The following is a 20,421-nucleotide window of genomic DNA, read 5'->3' as shown; positions in this document are numbered from 1 at the left end:
CTATTGTGGTGACCCCCAACCATAAGTCTAGTGCCAATTCTCCCAACAGAGCTTTAAGCTGATTGGCAGAAAGATCAGAGGGACACCCCACTGTAAATGCCTGATAGGTCAGATTGTAAAAATATGTTCCAAGGCGCCAGAATAGAAGCTTTAGTTCCTAACACCATGGGAAATTTGTCTTTTCCCCTGGTCTTAGGCGACCCCTGTGAAACGGTCGTTCGACCCCCAAAGAGGTCCCGACCCCCAGATTGAGAACCACTCATGGTAAATGCAAATCTCCAAACAGTCTAGGAATTGTTTACCGTGGCATAATATTAGTACCTTTAGTTGTAACTAAGCTGATTACATGCACATATTTTGGCTGACTGATGAAGTTTTAAATGTTGGGGTAGGGGTCATAATTAGTAACAATTTTGCCCTGTAGTGATCATAAAATTCAGTTCACAACACTTGACTGATTCAACAGATAAATCCATCTTGATTCAGGCTGAATCAGAAGCTACCAGACTTGAGTCAGACCCTTAAGCCAAAGTTTAAAAGGGCATGAATGCAGTGCCTACCACTGATTAGCACTGGAAAACCTCAAAGGGATATCATTTAAAAAAAACCCATTTAACAAAATGAGAAGATAAAAAGATCCTTCTGGGAAAAATACCCTTCTCCGATTTTAGAATATACTCAATGATGTTAAAATGTGGATTATTGAAATTTTGACTTTTTAATTAAGAAAAGAGCATACATTTTTAATTATTCTTAATTGAATACAAACCCTAACAATACAATTGAAATTGAAATTATCATGAATCAAATGAGCAAAAAAAATTAACAAATGTCTGTTAAGTATTTTACCTTTGTCCTAGTATTGGAGAATGGAAGCTAAAAGTCCCTCCCTCACCTGGGATAAAGCCATTTCTCAGTATCAGATAGTTGGTGTTTTTATAGCATCTCTGCAAGGACTTTTTGTATAGATCCAGTTAAATGTGTTCATAATAAGAGAAATATCCTCAGAAAATGTCCATGGCTTTAATATTCATTACCAGCACCCAAAATAGTCCCTGGCAAGCAACTGATAGCAAATACGTTTTTTTTTTCCAGAACAAGCATATTGTTATCTATTTTGTAGACTTTTTTTATCCCATCTTTATTATTTTTATAAATAACTTCAAGGTCTATGGAGATTCTCAATTATCTAGGTCATGGTTGTCCTAAAGGTGCTTTTTCCAAAAGGCAACTGGACTTGATTATTTTTGGCTTTTGGAAAAGCACTTCAGGTTACAAGGTAATTCAAGGTATATAAATATTATACCTACTACTACTTCTTCCTCTTCCTCTTTTCCCCACAACCACAAACCTTTGAGGCCAGTTGGACAGAGAGAGTGACCCGCCCAAAGTCACTCAGGCCAAACTGGCTCTAGTGATATTGTCAATATACTAAAGGCATCCCATGAACTCCAAATGTTCAGTCCTAGCAGTTTCACATGGATATCAAATCCACATAAGGGACATAATACTATTAACAGTACTTCTTCAGCACCACTTTCTAACAGAAATGAATGCCAGGAGGATATAATGACCAAACATCTCACACTGTTGAGGGGCCAGGAAAAATAGCAGATTTTAGTTATACTCTTATCTAGCTTCCAGTACAGTGGTACCTCTACCTAAGAACACCTCTACTTATGAATTTTTCTAGATAAGAACCAGGTGTTCAAGATGTTTTTGCCTCTTCTCAAGAACCATTTTCCACTTGCAAACCAGAGCCCCCGAAATGGTAACCGGAAAAGGCAGGGAGAAGCCTCCGTGGGGCCTCTCTAGGAATCTCCTGGGAGGTAACAGGGCCAGAAAAGGCGGGGAGAAGCCTCCATGGGGCCTCTCTAGGAATCTCCTGGGAGGAAACAGGGCCAGAAAAGGCGGGAAGAAGCCTCCAGGGGGCGTCTCTAAGAATCATCTGGGAGGAAACAGGGCCTCCATCCTCTCTGTGGTTTCCCCAATCACACACATGATTTGCTTTTACATTGATTCCTATGGGAAAAATTGCTTCTTCTTACAAACTTTCTACTTAAGAACCTGGTCACGGAATGAATTAAGTTCATAAGTAGAGGTACCACTGTATGATCCACTAAGATGGCCTAAATAGTCTCAATGTCATGTTCTGAACTAAATTCTAGAAAGGCTCCAGGTTTTATCCAGATACATCTGGAACTGTGAACTGTCACATTTTCAATTTTTATGTCTAGCAATTGTATATTTAAGGCTGGCTTATAATTTTATTTTATTTTTTTTAATTGTCATTACATCTTGTACATCAAAATTAAATGCCATCTTCAGTGTACATTGTAGCTATAAAAATAAAACACAAACATACATCCTTCACATTCAATACGATTGAATTGGAAACCCTGATATTGCATTAACATTACACTATTCAGTAGAATTCAGTATAGTACTGCTCTGGGATAGAAGCTGTTTTTCAGCCTGTTTGTCCTTGTTCTTATTATCGTATTTATTTTATTATACGTAAGAATAAGGAAATCCATTAAGAGGATGTTTTCCGTAACAATGTTGATTAAATTTGAGACTGAAACACTGATCCAAGGACAAGTTGATTTGTTCATATTCTTATTTAGGTTTCTTTACACCAGTTATATCTGCAAAGTTCAAAACAATACACAGTAATAATATTAATAACAAGCAGCCTAATGTGCTTCAAAAAGAATCAGTATAAACAAACACTTCCTTCAACCCTTAAAATTTTCCTGATAAAGCAAGTCTTGATGGCCTTCCAAAATTTCAAAAAAGTTGGGAGAACCCGAAGAGTAGGGGGAACATGTTTCCATAAGAGAGGGAAGGGTATTTAACAATAGAGAAGATCTTTATCCTCCCTTTATAATATAATTATGTAAATTAGACGGAATGATATACAACAGAAATCTTGGCTGGAAAAGCTTTGGGTCTGCATTCAGGCACAGCAGTTCTATCTAAAGTTTCCTTGGTTTACGCCAGTCTTCCTAAACCCTTGAGCTCTAGATATGTTGATACTAACAGTTCCAGAATTGCAAACTTCTTTAACTTGATGAACAGTTCTGGCAGTTCTACTTTGCAATACGGACGCCATCAGATTGGGAAGATTAGTGCATACCCTTCTATAACATAGTATTCTCTAAAACACATTAAGAACCACTCTTTTCACAATAATCCAGAACACTTAAAATATCCATTATATATTATCACCAATAAAACAACCACTGCAAGAAGATTTCAGTAAATTAATACATTAACTTACCATCCATTCAAATCATTATAATATCACAGTAAATTTAAATTTCATTACAACTTCATCAAAGAGTAGGGCATCTTTAGTATTGGCACTTAAGCTTCCTCCTTGGATGTGATGGGTTCTTGGAATGGATTTCAACCATGAAATGGCTGCTTGGATTTCTTTCTTTGTGCCCTGTTTCCAGTGATGGGCTCCTATGGTCAGGAACGCATTTCCGGTAGTAAAATTTGGAGCTCCGCCCCATAGCACCCAATTTGCACTGAAAGATGTTGAAAAAAATGCATAAGCCATGCCCACAGTGTGGTAGTAAAATTTTTGGTAGCCCATCACTGCTTGTTTCTTTGTGGAACATGTAGTTGCTGAATGGTTGAAACCAGATGTAAACAAGGACCACAATCCCAAATTCATTTTAAATAAATGATTTCTAATACAATTGGTAAGAGTAATAGGCAAGCGAACCTGAGCTGGAGGCAGCCAACCAATGACTGGCTTTCCAACTGTACACTCTTTCCTATGATGGCAGATATAAATCTCTGCTTTGCAACTGTTTCTAATTCACTCTTTTCTTTGTCTGCCAGTTGGAAAATGAGGCTTTCATGTAAGCGTTTTAGACTCGCTTGAGCTGCCAGCTACTGCCAGAGACATTTTCCAGGAGACAAACAAGAAAGGCAGCTTTCTTAAACTGTTCAGAACATTATCCATCTCTAACCCATATGATCTATTCTGACTGGTAACAATTCCCACATTCAGGGGAGAGTTCTTTTGCATCACTTGCTCTGTAATTCCTCCCCTCTCAACTGGAGGTGATGAGGTGGAAACCTCAGCCTTCTGCATTCAACTGATGTGCTGTACCACTGCACTATGGAATGAAGAAGGTTGTTTAAATTATTCTGTCCTACTCAGAGTAGCAAGGGTAAAGAATATAGTTATAAATGTCTGGTTTGCCAAGGCACTTAAACAAAAAACAGATATTTCCTCCCTCACTATACAAAATGAAGAGGCAAATCTTTTTAGAATCCATGAAGCAAGCTCAGATAATTTCAACAAAGGCCACACCAGTTTGTTGACTTGCAAATAATCACATTTTCTGTTCCTCCTGATTTTCTACCATTTCACTTTATGTTCTCAGGTTGGTTCTGTAATAAGCATGAGCTGCCAGGAATTTTGACATGGAATGAAATGAGTTTCAGGTTGAATAACGATTGTTTAGGTGAATGTTTTGCTCTTTGGAATATCTTGTACAGACTCTGAATGTGTTCATTTGTGGCTCTTTCTCTGACTACCAGAATGATAAATGGCTCACACTTGGCTGTTTTGTAGGCCTTGTTCTTGAAAATGTCTGATTTCTCTTTTATTGAGACAGTATTCCTGCCAAAGAAGATAATATAATTTGGAATTCAGTATAGCTGTCCAAACTTTATTCTTGGATTAAGAAAAACCCTGATAGAACCATTGGTGTTAGATTCAGAACATCATACTGCTTTGTGGTCAGCGATTGGTTACATCTAATCAAAATTACTCTATATAAGAAAGTCTATTAATCAGACCAACATATATCAAAAGCTGAATAATACTGGATAGTGCAAAATATACCTCAGCAGCAGATCAGGAGAGTAGCTAAATGCTAAATGAAACCAGACAAGTGATGGGAACTGTTGTATCCTGGAATGGCTACCTTGTAACTCTGTAAATAGTTTGTTCCTCTTTCTAGCGCTGTCTGAGCCGAAGCAGGAAGTCGCTCCTGATTGGCTCAGACGCGGCCGGCTCTAGCTTTGGCGGGAACCGCAAAAGTATAAAAGGAGCGGTTTCTCCAGGCAGAGTCAGTCGGTACTCGCTGAATTGTCACTTTACCTTGCTGAGCTGTCACTTGTTCTCTGAGCTGAATAAAAGTACCGATTGCTTGAACCCTGCCTCTGGGTCTACTTCACTGGCGACGAACGGACGGAAGAAACATCGCGTGCAACATGAACAAAGTCCAGATCGGCCAGGCTCCGGAACTCTTCGATCCCGAGAAAACGACCTGGGACGAATACATGGCCACCTTCGAGATCTTCCTCGAGGCGGCGGGAATACAGGACGCCGAAGCCGATCGAAGACGGGCTATTTTCCTTAATTACTGCGGCCCAGAAATCCGTGGACTGGCCCAAACTCTCACCGAACCGCAGCAAGCAAGAACCGTAGCGTGGGACGTCCTACAGGAAAAGCTAGCGAGCCATTTCAAACCGACCAAACCGGCCATGGTTTTTCGGCATCAATTTTCCATGATGGCTCAGAAGGAAACCGAGTCGATCAACCAGTTTACAACGCGGCTTCGAACGGTACTTGCTCAATGCAAGTTTAAAGACCCGGAAGCTCGCCTCACCGACGCCTTGGTTTTCGGCATGAAAAGCAGCACAGTGAGAAATAAACTCCTCACCGAAGAAGAGCCGACTCTACAAACCGTGATTAAACGAGCGCAAACCGCAGAAGCAGCCGACGCAGCGGCTAGGGAATTGAAAGAGCACGGAAGGCGAGAACTCATTGCCAAAATTGACTCCGCGTCTTCCAGCGCCGTGGAATCAGACGACCTCAGCCAACCAACTCACAGCGGGGACAACTGCCTCCTGGTGCAAGACCAGCCGAGACACCTTAGAGCTACTCACCCAGCCCCCTGCGCGGGCTGCCGGGGAAATCACCAGCGCCATCGATGCCCTTTCCGAGACTCTACATGCCGCCGCTGCAACCGTAGAGGCCACATCGCCATCGCTTGCAGAGCAACAGCACCGGAAGAAACTTTCGCCACGCCGCAATACCAGCGACCACAAAACCAGACCCCCCAATCGCGAGAAAGGAGACCGTTCCGCAACTCGGGTCAAAGGAACTACTCAACCGCTAACCGCAACTACTATAGAGGTAACTCTCAATTTTCCGTGAATAACACGGCAACCAAAAAGGGGGCTAAAATTGTTATCTCATTGTTACTAAATAACCAGCCTTGCTCAATGGAGCTGGATACGGGCTCTAGATACACCATCATGCCCTGGGAAAAATTTAAACTGTATATGCCTAATGTGTCTAAGGCTGACCTAAATCAAACCTCTTTGGTGATCAGAGACTTCCAAGGGGGGGTAATCTCGGTCCTGGGAACAGCAAATGTACCTATTGCATTCAAGAATGTTAAATGTACCCTTCCCATGCTTATTGTAACGGGGGCCAAGCACTCTCTTCTGGGGTTAGCGTGGATGGAACCGTTGGGGATCGAGATTTCGGGTGTGTGTAATGTAAACTGTGATAATATGCCTAACTTTGTGAAAGAGTTCCCTGAAGTGTTCAGCCCCACCTTGGGATTGTATAAGGGGCCCCCTATATCATTCTCTATTGACCCCAAGGTCCCACCGATCAGACTAAAACCTCGCAGGGTCCCCCTTCCGCTTCTCCCCAAACTAGACATACAGCTGGATAAACTCATTAGCCAAGGTATTTTGGTCCCTGTGGAACAGGGGCCATGGGAAACTCCCATAGTTACACCTCTGAAGCCAGATGGTTCTTTAAGAGTTTGCGCTGATTACAAATCGACCCTGAATAAGGCACTCCAACACCACCCCTACCCCATCCCGGTTGTGCAACAACTTCTACACTCCCTGGGGGAGGGGAAAAGGTTCGCAAAGATCGACCTGGCGCAAGCTTACCAGCAACTTCCGGTCGATGAACAAACAGCAAACGCTCAAACAATTGTAACGCACAGGGGGGCTTTCAAATGCACGAGGTTACAGTTTGGGGTAAGCATAGCCCCAGGAATATTCCAGAGCATTATGGAACGCCTATTGTCAGGGGTAAATGGGGCCATTCCATACTTTGATGACATCTTAATTGCAGGGGAAAACCAGGAACAAGTAAACAAAAGAATAAGGGAAGTACTTAAGAGGTTACAGGACAAAGGGTTAAGAATCAAGCCTGATAAATGTGTCTGGGGAACCAACAGTATAGAATTCCTTGGTTATAAAATAGATAAGGAAGGCATCCACCCCACAACAGAAAAGCTGAAAGCAATTAGAGAAGCCCCAGAACCACGAGATAAGAATGAGCTACAGGCATTTTTGGGCCTCCTTAATTTTTATTCCGTTTTTTTAAAGCAGAAGGCAACAGTAGCAGAGCCTCTCCATCGTTTACTCCAGAAGGAAGCCCGCTGGACATGGGGGAAAACTGAACGTGAAGCTTTCTCTCAAATAAAGGATTTATTAACTTCTAAAAGTGTAGTAGTCCAATATAGTGCTTCACTACCCATTAGGCTCACGTGCGACGCTTCGCCGTACGGCATAGGAGGAGTCCTAGCTCACGTTCTACCTAATAAGACAGAGGCCCCAATAGCATTTTTCTCAAGAACCATGACCAGCACAGAGAGGAATTATAGCCAGTTAGACAAGGAGGCCCTAGCATTAGTGGCAGGGGTAAAGAAGTTCCACAATTATATTTTTGGAAGAAGTTTTGAACTAGTCACTGACCACAAGCCCCTACTAGGTCTGCTAGCCCCCAACAAGCCCACTCCACCTTTTATGTCTCCAAGACTAATCAGATGGGCTCTTTTCTTCTCAGGGTACCAGTATGAGCTCACCCACAAGGGGGGAAAGGAAATCAATCACGCAGACGGCCTCAGCAGGTGCCCCATAGCAGACTTAGTGGAAGACCCTGTTCCTTCCACAGATGTGTTAATGATAGAACTCGAGGATAACCCACTAACCACGGCCAAAGAGGTAGCTGCACACACGCAGCAAGATCAAATCCTTAAACAAGTGGTGAACTGTGTTCTAAAGGGATGGCAAAATGATGTTGTGAAACCTGAATTGTGTGATTTTAAAAACAAAAGGTTTGAGTTATCGTATGTTAAGGGTTGTCTGTTGTGGGGAGATAGAGTGATCATCCCTAAAAGCCTAAGGGAAAAGGTACTCAAAATGTTACATGTGGGTCATCCTGGGATTGTCAGGATGAAGAGCCTGGCAAGGGGGCATCTATGGTGGCCAGGGCTGGATGCTGATATTGAAAATTGGGTTTCAAAGTGTGACCCGTGCCAAGAGTCACGGCCTAGTCCCCCCAAAACAACTCCGGCTGAGTGGGAACAGCCTGCTGGCCCTTGGTCTAGAATCCACATTGATTTTGCTGGCCCAGTGGGTTCCCAGTATTTTTTAATAGTGGTTGATGCCTTCTCCAAATGGGTGGAAATAATAGCAATGAACAACATAACCACAAGTGCCACCATCAAGGTATTGAGTAGACTGTTTGCATCCCATGGTTGCCCAGATATCTTAGTGTCTGACAATGGGCCACAGCTAACAGCCAGGCAATTCGAATTGTTCTTAGATGGCCTAGGGGTCAGGCATGCCCTCATCTCGCCTTATTCGCCCTGGGCTAACGGATTGGCAGAACGTTACGTTCGGGTGGCAAAGGAGGCATTGCGCAGGTCAGGCCCTGGGGATGTGCAACAAAACTTGGACCAATTCTTACTAACCCAGCACATTACCCCTAACTCACACACACATGTAAGCCCTGCAGAGTTATTGATGGGAAGAAAGTTGAGGTCACCACTAGACAGGTTAAACCCAAGGTTCTGTGTTAATAATAACCAAATGTGTGTAAAACCTGAAAGAGAAATGTATTTGGGACAAAATGTATATGTAAAAAGTTTTGATGGAAATGTAAACTGGATGAAAGGAATTGTTGTTAAGCAAAATGCACCAAAGACTTATATTGTAAAACTAGAGGATGGTCGTTTGTGGAAACGACACATAGACCACATTCGGAAGCGAACAGAAAATCAATTGCCACAAACCACTGACATGGACTCTCCCCCTTCAACAGACTTTAGTACATTGCCCGAGTTAAGAAACACGCAAAGAGACTTATCGGGCCAGGGGGAACCATCCAGCGACGCCGAGCCATCCTCGTCCTCCGAAGCCTTCGTTGGGCCCGCCAGGCCAAGTCCGCCGCGCCGGGAGAACAGCGGCGAGCCATCCTCCACAGTCAGTGTCGAAGGAGAAATTGAACTGCGCAGGTCAGCGCGAGCTCCTCGGAGGCCCCACCGATTGGACGACTTTGTCACATGGCTTTCATGATGGATGTGTCCAACTATGAGGGGAGGGGTGTTGTATCCTGGAATGGCTACCTTGTAACTCTGTAAATAGTTTGTTCCTCTTTCTAGCGCTGTCTGAGCCGAAGCAGGAAGTCGCTCCTGATTGGCTCAGACGCGGCCGGCTCTAGCTTTGGCGGGAACCGCAAAAGTATAAAAGGAGCGGTTTCTCCAGGCAGAGTCAGTCGGTACTCGCTGAATTGTCACTTTACCTTGCTGAGCTGTCACTTGTTCTCTGAGCTGAATAAAAGTACCGATTGCTTGAACCCTGCCTCTGGGTCTACTTCAGGAACATAAGTTGTTTTCTGCAAGAAGATGGAACATGGTTTCATTTTCTTTGAATAGTAGGGCTGGAGAGGCTCGTTTATACTACCTAGGCCAATTCTCTACTCAATGCAGAAATCCAATGTAGAAGACACTGGCAGAGATTTCTGCCCTAAGAGCAAGAACAGTGCCCTACTGGATTGGACCTTTAATCCATCTAGTCCATTATTCTGCTCTCACGGTGCCCAACTGCTTAAAGAAGACCACTAATCTCCCAGAAGGCCTTCAGATGCAGTCCTCAAAAGCTAATAGCCCTTGAACTCCATCTAGTCACTACTTGGACCTAATATTCAATAAAGGAACACTTTTCTTATAATTCTATCTAGTTTTCCTCCTCTGCAAGCTATGTAGAAATGTGACATTAAAAGTTATAGTTTGATGAACCCCAAAAGATGTGAAGTAGGAGTAACATTTACTACTTCTAGTATTCCAGGGTCTTTGCAAATCAAATAGCCTCTGAAGAAGAAAGTATTTATTTTTATGGTGTAAATCAGGAAACAGCGGGGAAAAGCCCTTCAGGCAATAAAGGTTGATGAACTCATGAAATTGTGTGAGTTCTCTGACAGTGAAATTCGCTATCATGCTAAAGGAATGTAAATGTACAAATGGATCTGAGCAATCACCCTTCCCCAAGCCACAGCTGGATTGCACATCAGGGACAACTCAAGCAAAACAATGAACTGGCACTGAGCAGAGAAAGGAAATGACAACTGGGAGCATTTTGTGGGCAGACTTTCAGAGCAGCTGAGGTGAAAGTGCAAGTTGGAGGCCATAGGCAGCCTAAAAAGATGCTTCACAAAAGAAGCTGGGAAGACAAGCAGAGATTCCTACATTTGTTCTAAGAGAGTATATCTTAGTAAAGCAAAGTGGGAAGGAGAGAAAAGAGTGATAGTTGGCTATTTGTAAGCTGCCATAGTTTTCCTGACATATTGAGGCTCAACTGTAGGAATACTATTTATATTTAAAGCCCACTGCAACAATATCGCCAAAAAGGCTTCCAGAGTTGTTAACCTGATCCTACATAGCTTCTGCTCTGGCAATCTCACACTACTGACTAGAGCCTACAAAACTTATGCCAGACCCATTCTCGAATACAGCTCATCTGTCTGGAACCCACACCACATCTCAGACATCAATACTCTCGAAAACGTCCAAAGATATTTCACCAGAAGAGCCCTTCACTCCTCCACTCAAAACAGAATACCCTACGAAAATAGACTAACTATCCTGGGTCTTGAAAGCTTAGAACTGTGGCATCTAAAACACGATTTAAGTATTGCCCACAAAATCATATGCTGCAGCGTCCTTCCGGTCAACGACTACTTCAGCTTCAACCGCAACAACACAAGAGCACGCAACAGATTCAAACTTAATATTAACCGCTTTAAACTTGACTGTAAAAAACATGACTTTAACAATCGAGTTGTCAAAGCGTGGAACTCATTACCAGACTCAATAGTGTCAACTCCCAACCCCCAACATTTCTCCCTTAGACTCTCTACAATTGACCTCTCCAGGTTCCTAAGAGGCCAGTAGGGGGTGTACATAAGTGCACTGGTGTGCCTAACATCCCCTGTCCAATTGTCTTTCCTTATCTCATATATCATATATATTCTCTCCCTCTCATATACTTCTTTTCTTTTTAAACTTTCTATCTTTATATATATTACTTAATGTCTATTCTCTTCCATATATATTGTATATTGGACAAAGAACAAATTAAAAAATAAATAAATAAATAAAAATCTGCCAATTATCCTAACATGAAAAATGAAATTAGCAATGGAATGACTATATGAAGCATACAACAGTGTCAAGAGGCACAAGCTCAACCCTGACAAGAGGGAGTAGCTGTGGGTTTTGCCTCCCAGAGACAATTCCACCTGTCCTTCCATTACCCTGGGGGTGGGGAATCTTTATCCCCTTAGACAGGGTCCACAACTTGGGAGTCCTCCTTGATCCACAGCTGAGACTGGAACAACATCTCTCAGCTGTGGCAAGGCGGGCGTTTGCACAGGTCTCCCTGCTGCACCAGTTGTGGCCCTATTTGGAAGGGAGTCTCTTCTCAGTCACTCACAGCCTCATCATCTCACGGTTGGATTACTGCAATGCTCTCTACATGGGGCAACCTTTAAAGAATGTTAGGAGACTGCAGTTAGTCCAAAACACATCTGCGTGAGTACCAAGACATACCCATGTTTCATCATAATTCTGTGAGCTGCATTGGCTATCGATTGGTCTTCAAATGCAATTTAAAGTATTGAGTATTACCTATAAAGCCCTACATGGCTTAGGACCAGATTACTTATGGGACCACATAGTGCCTCACGTATCCCAGCAACCGGTTACAGCCCACAAAGTTGGCCTTCTCCAGGTCCCATCAGCCAAGCAATGTCGCTTGGTGGGGCCCAGGGGAAGGGCCTTCTCTGTAGCATCTCTGACTCTTTGGAATCAGCTCCCCCCAGAGATTTGCGCCGCCCCCCACCCTCCTGACCTTTCGCAAGGCCCCCAAAAAACCTCTTTGCCGGCAGGCTTGGGGCCCTTGAGCATTGCCTTCATGCTCCGGCCGACAGTATGAATGACTGATTATGAATGAATGTTAGTTAAATGTTTTTTATTATGTGCAGTTTTAGATTAGGTTTTAAATTGTTTTTAGGTTTTATATTGGGTTTCTCAAATTTTGTAACTGTATTGATTTTATTATGTAAGCTGCCATGAGTCCACAGGAGAAGGGCGGCCTAGAAATCCAATTAAATAAATAAATAAATATATTTGTTCTATCAGGAGAGGGGCGGCATTTGTTCTGCGGAGAGGGGCGGCATACAAATCCAATAAATAATAATAATAATTATAAAATAAAAATTATTTCTAGAAAACTCAGGAAATCATTTATGAACTTTTTGTTAACATGCAGACAGGAACAACATTATTTTTTTAATTTGGGATTGTGGAAATAACTTAATTATTTATCTAATCTTATAAGGAGTGGGAAATATTAATTTGTGTGTACTTGTTACAAGGAAGAACAGAAGCTGTTCTTATTTTTTATTTAAATCAGATCCTTGCTTTAATATTGAGATCACTATAGCTTTAACAGGAACCAAAAGAAAGTCTGAATGTAGTAATTCTAGATTTAGATGAGAGATAGTTTGTGACTAAGTAATTCATATTTTTATGTTTTGCTGCTCCTTGAGCCATGACCGAATCTCTAAATTCTGCAAAGTAGCATTTCATTTGTTTCAGAAAAAAATTCCAGGGGTGTGGTTTTTGTATTATTTTCCTCATATTGTTCCAGGAGAAGTCCGTTATGTCATGTAGTTTTGTCTGTTCCAGAAATCTGACTAATGTAATATCATACACTAGAGTGTTATAAATACCACAAATAATGGATTCTCTGGACTGTGAAAAAGAAAACAAAAAGTTTATTCTGGCAAGTGAAATAACCAAATAAAAAGAAAGCTATGGGATAAAGGAATAATAGAATCATATTCTGGGTCTTCCGAGATTTCTAAATGACTTGTGCACATCATTAATATTTTTTGTTAAAAAAAATGAGAATATTCACAACTTTGCAAAAAAAAATTCCTTCAATTGTCTATTTTTAATCTTACATTATACTGTGTGTGTGTGTAATATTCAACATATTATAATGTTGTTTGGCGGGACCCAGGGGAAGAGCCTTCTCTGTGGCGGCCCCGACCCTTTGGAACCAACTCCCCCCACCATCCTAGCCTTTCGTAAGCTCCTTAAAACCCACCTCTGTCGTCAAGCATGGGGGAATTGATACTTTTCCCTTCCCCTAGGCTTATAAAATTTATGCATGGTATGCTAGTATGTATGATTGGTTTCAAAATAGGGGTTTTAAATTAACTTAAATATTAGATTTGTTTACATTGTATTATTATTGCTGTGAGCCGCCCTGAGTCTGCGGAGAGGGGCGGCATACAAATCTGATTAATAAATAATAAATAAATAAATAATATAATGACACTTATATTCTTTTCCAAAGATCCCAGGTCCTGTTATAAGATATGAGCTCTATCTGCTATGCTACTATTTCATATTTTCTCCCTTAACAGAATTGGTAAAGAGAAAACATGAGATTTACAAATGGGCAACAGCAGGATCTGACAACTGACCCACCCAGGAAAAAGTGTGCGGGTGAAGCAGGCAACTTCGGAATCAAAGTCACATCTGGAAGCATTTTTTGGTCTGAACTATGGAGCAGATTTGTACAAAGAGCAAGATAGAAGCTCCTCCATACTGGGAAATTCTACTGGATTATTGTGTCACAGATGGCCCCATTTGGCTGAGAGCCTCCTGTGGAACTTAAGTCACATAATTGTTCATCTAACTAGAAGTAATTATGAAAACTTGAAAGTAAAAGAGAAAGGAGGGAATTGGAGGTTTAGTTTTGAGGCCTCGTGATGAATCTGTCTTTTTATGACATAAAACAGCCTATCTGAATGAATATGGATTGGAAAGAGGTGAATGTGTAGTTTCTAGGAAAGGTAAAACAAAATAAATCCAAAATCTTACAAATGTACTAAACAGATAAACAAATGCTGTGTTTTGTAGGGTTACAAACAGCTTGTCTGACCAGGATTTCTAGTAGTTTTTCTTAGATAAATCTTTGGTGCCTGTTAATGCAACTGACTCTTTTTAAACTTTGTAGAGGACATTGCTTTTCTAGCTCTGTTTTTGGCAGAGAGATATGTAAGGAGAGCCAGAAGTAGTGAAGTAATTTTCTGGCAAGATGAAACTTTTCTTGCAAAGAGCTTTCGTGTTAAGTTGCAAGATTCATTCAGATGCTCCTTATGTATCAGTGTTTTATTAGCACATGGTTAATCATTAAAGAACAGACCAAAGGAGAGGCAGGTAGTCTGCAAGATTGCCCAGGTTGAGAAATGTTCTTGCCAGCTGCCTGGAATGCCAGATGCAAGTAGGTAGTTTATAAGCTGTAGCAATCTACATAATATGTTCTGACATCGTGGACCTAAAATGCTAAGGTGAATCTCTAACATCTCAACCAGCCCATCCGTAGCTGGTAGAAACTGTGACAGTTGAATTGGAAATGGGTCTGGGATATTGAAATAAAGAAGTCAGAATAGCAGAGGTTCACCACAAGTGGTTGTCATTATTATTTGCAGATGGTTGATCAGGTTTACTTTGACAGAGCTCCAGTTATAGACAGATCATTGGGAGATAATCTTACCAACTGATGATTATTTGGATTCTTTTTTATTTATTTATTTATTTATTTATTTATTTATTTATTTATTTATTTATTACTTAGATTTGTATGCCGCCCCTCTCCGAAGACTCGGGGCGGCTCACAACACGTGGAAACAAATCATAAATAATCTGACAATTTAAAATATTTAAAGATTTAAGAAAGACCCCATATACTAACAGACATACACACAAGCATACCATATATAAATTAAACATGCCCAGGGGGAGATGTTTCAGTTCCCCCATGCCTGACGGCAAAGGTGGGTTTTAAGGAGTTTACGGAAGGCAGGAAGAGTAGGGGCAGTTCTAATCTCCAGGGGGAGTTGGTTCCAGAGGGCCGGTGCCACCACAGAGAAGGCTCTTCCCCTGGGGCCCGCCAACCGACATTGTTTAGTTGATGGGACCCGGAGAAGGCCCACTCTGTGGGACCTAACTGGTCGCTGGGATTCGTGTGGCAGGAGGCGGTCTCGGAGATATTCTGGTCCGATGCCATGAAGGGCTTTATAGGTCATAACCAACACTTTGAATTGTGACCGGAAACTGATCGGCAGCCAATGCAGACTGCGGAGTGATGGCGAAACATGGGCATACCTAGGTTTGCAGATCTTGTGATGACTTGATCAGTTGTTTGCTTCGTCTTTGCCCTTTCAGGCTGATTAAATTTGCCAGATTATACTGAATTCATAAATAAGGGGGTGGGTGATCAAAACAATCTTGACAGCTGGGTTTTTCCACTTAAAATTTTACAACTGCTGCCTACTTAAAGGAATAAAACCTTTCCTGAACACATTATAGCTTTATAGCTCCCAGTGCCTTACGAAAGTTCAAAACATTCTTAAAGATCCATCTCATCCTGGGCATCCTTTTTTTTTTTTAACTATTATCAATTGGCAGATGGTACAGGATTTTATTTATTTATTGGTTAGGTTTGGTTTGGTTTGGTTTGGTGTGGTGTGGTGTGGTGTGGTTTGGTTTGGTTTGGTTTGGTTTGGTTTGGTTTGGTTCGGTGTGGTGTGGTTTGGTTTGTATGCCACCCATCTCCCTAGGTCAGTGATGGTGAACCTATGGCACGGGTGCCACAGGTAGCATGCAAGCTGTTGCCCTAACTCATCTCCAACGTGCAAGTGTGTGCCAGCCAGCTAATTTTTGGCTTGCACAGAGGCTCTGAGAGGGCATTTTTGGCTTCCAGAGAGCCTCCGGGAGGATGGGGGAGGACATTTTTACCCTTCAGAGAGGTCTTTGGAGCTTGGGGAGGGCACATGCCATTTCTGGCCTCCAGAGGGCCCCATGCCATTTCTGCCCTCCCAAGGCATTGAATTATGGCTGTGGGCACTCTCGCATGCGCAATAGACCCAGGGAAGGCTTCTTCAGGAGGGGTCTCACAATTGCTTCCTTTAATGGTTGCAGGAAGGACTCCTCCCTCAAGGAGGTGTTAATCAAAGCCTGAAGCCAGCCTTGTGTCACCTCCCTGTTGGCCGAAACCAGCCAGGTGGGGCATGGGTCCAATAAACACGTGGAGGAACTTGTCCCTCCCATAGCCTTATCCACATCCTCAGGAGTTACAGGCTCAAATTCATCCCACAGAATAGGAATAAGACCTACCCTTGTCACCTTGGTCAGAATTGCCCAATCAAAATCCAGGTCCATCCGATCTGGGTGACTTTATCCGACAGAAACTGAATAAATTCCTCAGCTCTACCCTGCAAGGGCTCCTATGTTCCCTCTGCATTGAGAAGGGAATAGGTCACCCTAAAGAGGGCAGCTGGGCGTGAATTCATGGACTCAATAAGTGTGGAAAAATTGGGATATTTTGCCACCCGTATTGCCACTAAGTAAGTCCTAATAAAGGCTCTTAACAGTGTTCAGTCAGATTCAGAGTTACTGGTTATTCAGCTTGCTCTAGATGTCTCTTCTGGAACTTCATCTCCTGGAGGTCCTCAGAAAACTGTGGAGCTTTCCTGGATTCATTGCCACAGAGAAGTCGCAAAGGTGCAATCCAGTCCAATGCCCTGATGATGTCCTGTTCCAGACAACCACCAGGGACTCAGCTGGATTGTGGGCAAGGGAGTCAGATATTTCCCCAAGCTCCCTCTGGAACCCTTCAGGGTCCATTAGGTGCCTGGAGCAGAACCACTTAATCAGCTCTGTCTCCCTGCAATGGAGGAGTGGTGCCTTAAAGTCCAACCTCAGCAGAAAATGATCTGATTATGACAAGGGAAAAGTCTCTATACCCCTTAATTCCAGATCATGTCTCCATTGCCTTGAGAGGAACACTAGATCAAATGTGTGTCCCCTCTATGAGTTGGACCCTGAACTATTTGGGGCAGGTCCGTGGTTGCCATGGAAGCTATAAACTCTTGAGCCGCACCCAATGATTCGCCAAGTGATGGTAAATTGAAGCCCCCCAGCACCAGGGGTGGGCTACTGCCCAGATAGGGGGGAATGCAGTGGGGAGCTCTATCCCAGAGCACCCAATTTGCACTGAAAGATGTTGAAAGAAAATGCAGGGTGTCCTGCATAAGCCTTGCTCACAGTGTGGTAGTAAAAGGTTTGGTAGCCCTTCACTGCCCAGCACCATAAACCTGAGGAACTCCACCACCAACCAAGCTACTGCCTCTAGCAGCACAGTCAGGGTTGTTGTAACACAGCTGGGAGGCATGTAAGTCAACAACAAACCCAACTGAACTCATGAGTCCAACCTCAAGAGGAGAGATTCACACCCAAAAAACTCTAGGGCAGGGATCCTGCGAGGGCAAAGACTCTTCCGGACAATAATTGCGACTCCTCTACCCCTTCCCTGGAATCATAACTATGCAATACCTGAAACATGTCTGGGCACCTCTCTGAGAGGGGAACACTCCCCTCATGGCCCAACCAGGTCCCAGTTATAGATGCTGTGTATAAATAATAATAAATATTTGCCTATTATTTGCCTGTACAGAATAAAACGCCTCATTTGGCAACAATTTGCATTCCTGAAATAGCTACAGATAAATTATTTATCTGTTCTTCCTGAAAAATAACTGGTCCTTTGGGAATGATACCAAAACTAAATGATGGGAACAATACCAAAAATTAAAGGAAGGAATATACTGCATTCCAAAACAGCAAACTTCCTTTTTCGAGTCCAGATGCTTCTGTATTGCATTTAATATGGTGGTAGACATCACAAATAAATGGGACTGCCGTAGTTGAGGCGTATCTGAGGACTTGGGAGTTGTTTGGGCTTTCCTTCCACTTGGCTGGAGGACATTTTATGTTGCAGAGTTAGAATAAAAGGCCATTTAAATTGCTGGGCAGCGATGGACTGGGTGCAGCAGCAGAAAACAGCCATTTGCTCTTTATGCTTTTAATACTAAGAAAGAGATTTAAAAGGCAGTTACTTGCCACTGATGGACTGCTAATACATTGCTTAGGAAATTATTGGTGTTGGGGACGATTGAGATTAAGCTTTCTCCAATTCTTTGGGGTTTTTTCCCCAAGCAAAATTTAACAATTGAGTCATACAAAACAGACTGAACTAGCTAATAACACTTTCAATGCTAACTAATTAAGTATGCTTGTGAGATGCAGAAAATGATTCCTTATGGCTGCATAAGGCCCCTGGGCCAGGAGTTTCACACCCCTGATTTGAATGGTAATATCAAAAGATAATAATCTGCAAACACTGCAGGTAAGGGATACAACAGAAATGAGAAACACTGATAATCCAGCTCTCACAAGAGTGACAGCAAATCAGGTTCTCCTTTTGCAAGGATGGAGAAGCGAGATGTAGGAGCAGTTCAGCACCTTTAGGGTGCCTCGGTGGTGCAGTGGTTAGAGTGCAGTGCTGCAAGCCAATTCTGCTGATCAACGTATGCCAGCAGTTTGGCAGATCGAATCTCAGTAGGCTCAAGGTTGACTTAGCCTTCCATCCTTCCAAGGTTAAAATAAGGACTCAGATTGTCGGGGGCAATATGCTTACTCTCTGTAAACTGCTTAGAGAAGGCTGTAAAGCATTGTGAAGTGGTATGTAAGTCTAAATGCTATTATTTAGCTATTGCTATTATTTAGCTGAAAGTAATACAAAATGCCTGCAGACTACAGGGAAGCCACTTTTAAAGGCTTTCCTGTAGCTGGCTGGCAACTGCAAGCAGTTTGTTTCTCCTGCTGCTAGACTAACCAAGCGGCTATGCAAATCCGTGCCGCATATAGCCGTATGTAACACCCCTCCCCTCTTAGTTTGCAGATATTCTGATTGTCTCTATATACAAATTACATAGTAATGCAGGTAGTGGAAGGTGCCATACAGTTCTACTGGGCCTGCGTGATTCATTAGTCCCTGGGAATTCGTTGGTGGTGGACATGCCATCTATTGCTCCTGGCTCCATCTATGGAATTATCTGGTGGCAGCCGCTCTCGTGTCATCGCTCTCTAGTCCGGGATAACTTTGCTGGATTCTGCCTGACTCTGGTAGGTATCTGCTCATCTGCTAGTCTCCTCTGGTGTTGAGCCTAAAGATTCTTGGTTTGTCTTGTGGAGTTTCACACCTGCTTGTTTTGCAGGCCCTGCGGGGTGGAGACTCTGGCTGTTCCAAGTTTTTGAGAGGCCAAAACTCATCTGATTGGTGAAGCCATGAATCCCCCAGCCTCCTTCTAAGCTGGTCGATATGTCATCTCCACACCCGTCCATCTTCTAACTCGACATGGTATGATTTGGGGCCACTGACTTTGATTACCTTTGCCTTGGGATCTTCGTTGTAATTATGTGCAAAGACAAGGTCACCTGTTTCCAATGACTGGGATATTTATCTAGAGTCCAAAGATTTCTCTGGGTTGTAGTTTGGGTTCAATCGGTCTAGTTGTGACCTTAATTTATGGCCCATCAGCATTCCAGCAGTGCTTCGATTTGTGGCTCCACATAGAGTTATGTGTTTGATTCTTTTGTTCCTTCCAGCAGGAACTGTTTGATTCTTTCTTGCCAGTTTCCTGAGCTCATTCTAGTGAATGTCCCACCATTTTCTCCATTTGGCCGTTACTGGCCAGATTGAATGGTGGGATGAGGATGTGCCTTATGCCAATTCAGCCAGGAACAACTCCATGTCCTTATCGGTCAGTTGGGGCCCATCATTTGAAATGAGGACATCTGGGAGGTCCTGGGTTGTGAAGATCCTCCTCAGTCCTTGGATGGTTGCTTCTGTTGTGGTGGTGTGCATGTTCATGACCTCCAACCATTCAGAATAGGCGTCCACCACGATTAAAAAGGTTTGTGTTGAATATGTATTAAGTTAATGTAAACAGTTGAATGTGTATTGTTGAACGGTGATTGGTTGAGAAAGTGACAGTTGCGTTTAAGCGGGAAAATGAAAGTATAAAAGAGGCGAGCTGAAACTGTTTCAGTCAGTCGCGTCTAGAGCTGAAGTCACTATTGCAATGATCTTTCCTGCTGCTGAGAATAAAGAGATTTAAAGAAGCTGACTGCCTCCGTATTCTTCAGTTTGCCCAGC

Source organism: Erythrolamprus reginae, chromosome 3 (assembly GCF_031021105.1).
Source record: "Erythrolamprus reginae isolate rEryReg1 chromosome 3, rEryReg1.hap1, whole genome shotgun sequence".
Taxonomy (NCBI): Eukaryota; Metazoa; Chordata; class Lepidosauria; order Squamata; family Dipsadidae; genus Erythrolamprus; species Erythrolamprus reginae.
This window is presented reverse-complemented; position numbering follows the sequence as displayed.